We start from the raw sequence: 5,151 nt of genomic DNA, 5'->3' as shown, positions 1-5,151 counted from the left end.
AGCAGGAGGCAGGAGTTCACTTCTCACAGTTTTAAAATTCTGTACTTGGTAAGAATCATCTGAAAATAAAGGGAAAAGTGGGTTAATTGGGGGAGAATTTATCACAGTTTAAAATAATTTGTGCATTTGAAGCTGGTGTGGGTGGCCAAGAACATTCTAGCAAAGCTGTGTGGTTCCAGAGTTTCACATTTAAAACCTTTGCCCTGTGGAGCTGGTCAAAAAGGGAATAACAGCTTGGGTATGGCATGTCTGAAAAACATGTTAATAATTGGAAACAAAAAGAAAGAAAGAGGCAAGCAGCCATCATATGGAAATGTTTATAAATTTGAATATGACAATGTAATTTTCTATCATTTCTCTGGTATTTCTTGTGACACCGGGAGGTGACTGTTCTGCTCGGAGCAGGGTACGGGCACGCGGTGGTTGCGTGCATCAGGTTGCGTGCAGGGGTGGAAATCTGGCTGCCATCGGTTGTTCCAGTTTTTCCTGTAGTCTGCTTCCTTCAAGTGCCAGTCTTCTGTGTGGTGCTTTAATGGATTTTTCCTTGTATTAATTAATTCTCGTCCTGAGAACATGTGGAGTTTTGGCCTGTTGTGTATTTCTGTGTTGTGCTGCACATCTGAGATGTAAAATGTCAGGTTTCTCGTGTTACCCTGTCAGAGGTGTGAATATATTATTGGAATTATTTTAAATATTTTCCTTTTAAAGCAGCTTTATAATTTTAAATGTTTGGAACTCATTAAAAGAGAAGAGCCCCTGTTTAAAAAAATACAGCTTATTTTAGGCCAGAATTTAAATGTGTACTGAAACATTTAGCTCTGACTTTCTTGGAAAGAAATAAAATCACTCAGTTATCTTTGTTAATTAGCCCCTGCTCCCGTCTTTTCATTCAAGTCATGGAGTTGTGCTTCCACTAAATGACAAGAGGAGTCGTATGAAAACCTCTGGGCTATTTCTCCCCACCCCATCCTTCACTTTAAGTCTCAACCTGAATTACTTTGCTTCTTGAAATCTTTGTGTAGAAAGCAAGAACAGAAGCTGTTCGGTGCTGGTTGGAGACATCGTGTGCGCAGCCAAGACTCGAGCTTTGTTTGGGGTGAGTTTTAGCCCTGGAAATCTGCTTTGAAAACTATGTTGAGGTGGTTCCTCTTGCCTGTGTTTGTAGCTGAGTTTGTACGAGCCCGGGAGTGGTTCCTGTTAGCAGCAGGGTGAGTTGGAAGCATCAGTAGGTTGCAGGGCGGTTGGTGGAGCAGCCCTTGTCCTTTGCTGGCTGTGTTTGCAGCGAGGAGCGGCGCGTGGAAGGAGCTCGGCTGCTGGCGTCCAGCGCGTGAGGATCGTGCAGAGACCAGGCAGTGTGCTGGGTGCCCCCGCCACCTGCAGCAGGAGAATTGCTTGTTCTCCACAGTCAGCTTTTGAAGGAGTCTGCTCATGTGGCAACCAGGCTCCTCTGGAAATGTTTCACCTCTAACAAGTAACATCTCTTCTTCCAGGTAAGAGATCAGGTGGAAAAACCTATTTTCTTCTCTTTATTCTTTTTACTTTTAGCCTCAGGAAGTGATTTGCTGACAAGTGATTCACTATTTCTTCTGTGTGCTGCTGAACTGCCATCTCTTGCTGCACGGGATGTGGAGATTGGCTGTAGACAAGGTTGTGTAGCATAGCAAAAAACAAACAAAATTAATGAAAAAAAGCACAGAAGGGAAAGGGAATCCCCAACACTTGGATTTAAATTCCTCAAATTAATAATTGCCAGTTTGGAAGGGTCCAGATTTCATCCTTCTTTAAAAATGAACTTCTGGAGACAGGAATCTTTTCCTTAATCACAAGAAACATGCAAAGCCTTCTTACATAAGAATATTAATTAGCAAGCTAATGTGCTGGGCTGCAGGGAGCTGGATCTGAGAAGGAAATAGAGCCCCCGAGGTCTGTGTGGGTGGCGTTGCTGGGAAGGCTGAGCAAACCCGTTAATAACAGGACAAAGGCACAGCTGAGCCCACCTTTTATACAGTAAGTTTTATTGATGTTTTGTCAATACAATCAAGTACTGTAGTTTTAGTTCTGAAGAAAAGACCAGTTTCTGATCACAAAAAGAGTGCATTTTAAACCAACTTTTACTATGACAGACAGTGCATGTAGTTAAGTATTTACAAAACTAAAAACCTCTATATACTAGGTTAGAAATGAAGATACTAGAGGCAAATTTAAAAAAAAATAGTAAGGATTTGTATATAAAAATGCACATTGTAATGCAAGTTTTCATCATTAAAAATAGACATACTTCATCCAACCCAACCCAACCTCTTTTTTTTTTTTTTCTTCTTTTTTTTTTTTCTTAATATTGTGACTGAAACCAAAATCCCACGCGCTCACACACACGACAGAAAACGATCCTTTCTGCTGGCAGATATCACGTACTCAGTACTCCAGAAACAAATAAAGTCTTCCTGACAGTGTCTGGTTTAGTGAACCATCCCTCATCCTGTGCATCGTTGTGGTTTGTTTTGTTTTTTTTTTTCCCTTAGCCTAACTCTATGTGCGTGTAATATCTTTGCCTTTCCATTACTGTGTAAATGTAACAGGTTATATAGCTGCAGAAGGGCGATTATGGTTTACGCTCTGCACGTGAAGGGAAAGTGAAATTGCAAAACAGTATCTACAGCGCTGAAGGAGTTAATGTCTTGCTGTGGTTATAAGTGAGTATTTTGGTCATTGCTTTTTTTGTTTTTTGCCAGCTAGAAGAAATTTGGAATAAAACAGAACGAAAAGAGATGGAATGTAGGTTAGAACACAGTTATAAATAAGTCGCTTTGCTGAGTTACAGGGGTGAAGCTCCCACCCCGGAGCTCCTGGCCCCGCTGCAGGTAGTGCGCACGCCTCGCCGCGCCGGGAGCCAGCGTGATGCCGGCTCAAGCTCCTTGCTGTTCTCCACAGGAAAGATGATTTGAAAAAGGAGACACAGGCCCCATCCTAGCACCTTCCTCCCAGTCCTGGCCTTGAAGAAAACATCTGAGCTTCCTACTTTTAATTTTAGGGACTCTTTTTGTATGGCTCCTGTTCCTGCTGGGAAATAATCTGTTACAATCAAAACCTGCGTGGCCCTGACACTCCCCTGCCTTCAGGAGTTAAAAACATCCAGTGGGATTGCAAAGACTGGGGCAGCTTTTCAGCTTCAGAAGGTTTCATCTTTATATGAAACTTTCAGCTTTATGTGGAGAAAATCCCTGTGAGGGAACAGAGCAGCCCCAGCAGGGCAGCAGCTGAAGCACTGGCCTCCCAACTGTAAATTTCCTTTTTGTGTTTGAGAATTTCAGGGCTAGGTGTGTTTTTAAAAGGAAGCCCTGGATGGCAAGAGGAAGAAACACAGGACAGGCTTAATGAAAACAAACAAACAAACCAGAAATAGAAAAGCTGTTTAAATATCTTGTGCAGTCCATCTGGAGAACAATCCCAAGTCCTATTCTTGCTACATTTCTTTGGCCATAGAACAGGCTTTAGGAAAATTTCAGGGTAATAGTTGCTCAGCTGGTGACCAAATTGTTCTTTTTTTTTTCTCTCAGGGATGTGCCTTTGCAGAGGGACACGCAGTATAACGCATGGGGATTAACTTCAGCAGCGTGCTGCTCGCCTGGGATGAGAAGAATCGCTTTGCTGTAAGTGCAAGTGGCAATGACTATTCTACCATGAGAAAATTCGCAAAGCAACAGGGTTCAGTTGCTCCCTTTAGCCAAGGACAGAGCAGCCAAGTGGTCAGTATGTCCTCATACCTTTCCCAGAACCTTGTAGCTCATACTCAGGTCAGTAACATTTCAAGCATTAGTGAGACAAAGTGGTAACAACAGACAAATGTGATTTTTTTTGATTTTTTTTGATATTTTTTTAACCTAAGTCACAGATTGGCACCCGGCCTGGCGCGCTGTTACAGGTACATATTGCACTAGACTTGTAAATAACATTGTTAAGTAGATTATAGCACCGTTGTAAAATGACTGAATGGAGAGTTAGAACAAACACTATTATTTTTTTTTTTTTTTTCTGAATTAAAAAAGGTCCCCAGAGAAAGGGGGGAAAATACCAATGCAAAAGTTTACACATCCCGAAATAGTGAGACAGTAAAAGCAAGTTGTCCGTAAGTGGCACTTTCAAGAAAGCACAACTAAACCTTCTATCAAACCAGGCGAGAAGCACCACGAGCCGGGCTTGCAGCGCCGTCCTTGGGGTGTCATTAAGATGCTCATGGGGGCTGAGCAAGTCTCTGGGCTGCAGCGGAACAGCCAGGCCAGAACTAGCCCTTGGACTTGCCAGTAGGTGAATGAACCCACGAGAGAGGATCGTTGTTCATCACAGGGGTCCCAGCTTCCCAAAGTGGCTTTGGAATAGGTCGTGTGTCATCCTCCCAGATACCAATGCCTGGATGGTTTTATTCCGAGAGGTGCTGGGGGCAAGGGTTAAATAATATTTACTTCTTGTAAGAAGGTGCTTATGTGAAGTGTTCCACTTTTTATGATTATAAATCCAACCACACCGAATCCGGAGTGAATCAGAGAGACTGCCTCAAAGCACAGCCTGAAAATGGGCATCAGTGAGACTGGAACTTGGGCTCCTGATGATTTGGGAAGGAGATTTCTCAATCCATCGCGGCTCTCTGCTGCTGTAGAGGTTTGTGTTCAGTGCCTAGGACCCCTGTGCTGGTCAGCAAATACACCATCCGTGACAACTGCTGTAGTTATTTAACTAGTACTCAAAATGGGAAACAAGGGCACTTAATTATAGACCAGAAGGGTCTGGCCTTCCAGACGACCCTCTCTGCATCACAGAGCAGTTTAATGCAGATCCTTGCCATCCCAAGCGTCTTCCTGTGTTTGATGTACAGTCACTAGGGTAAAATTTATTCCAAATATGCTTTGCTGAGGAAGTCACTCCCCTCCCTGCCTTCTCTTTCCCCCCAAAGAAAGAAAGATAGATAGATAGATGTCTCCTTTCTGATTACCCTCGACTCATGGATCAAACAGCGTGAAGCAAGGTCCCACGACAGCGGCTTGCGCGTTCTTCCCAGTGATTTTTCTTTTTTGTATTAATTTTAAAAAACTTTTTTATATCACAAAAAAAAAAAAAAAACCAAACAAAAAAAGACAGTTTATGGCTAAAGTGAGT

Source organism: Antrostomus carolinensis, unplaced genomic scaffold (assembly GCF_000700745.2).
Source record: "Antrostomus carolinensis isolate BGI_N321 unplaced genomic scaffold, ASM70074v2 scaffold33101, whole genome shotgun sequence".
Lineage (NCBI taxonomy): Eukaryota > Metazoa > Chordata > Aves > Caprimulgiformes > Caprimulgidae > Antrostomus > Antrostomus carolinensis.
The sequence above is the reverse complement of the archived record's forward strand: the minus strand, read 5'-3'. Positions refer to the sequence as shown.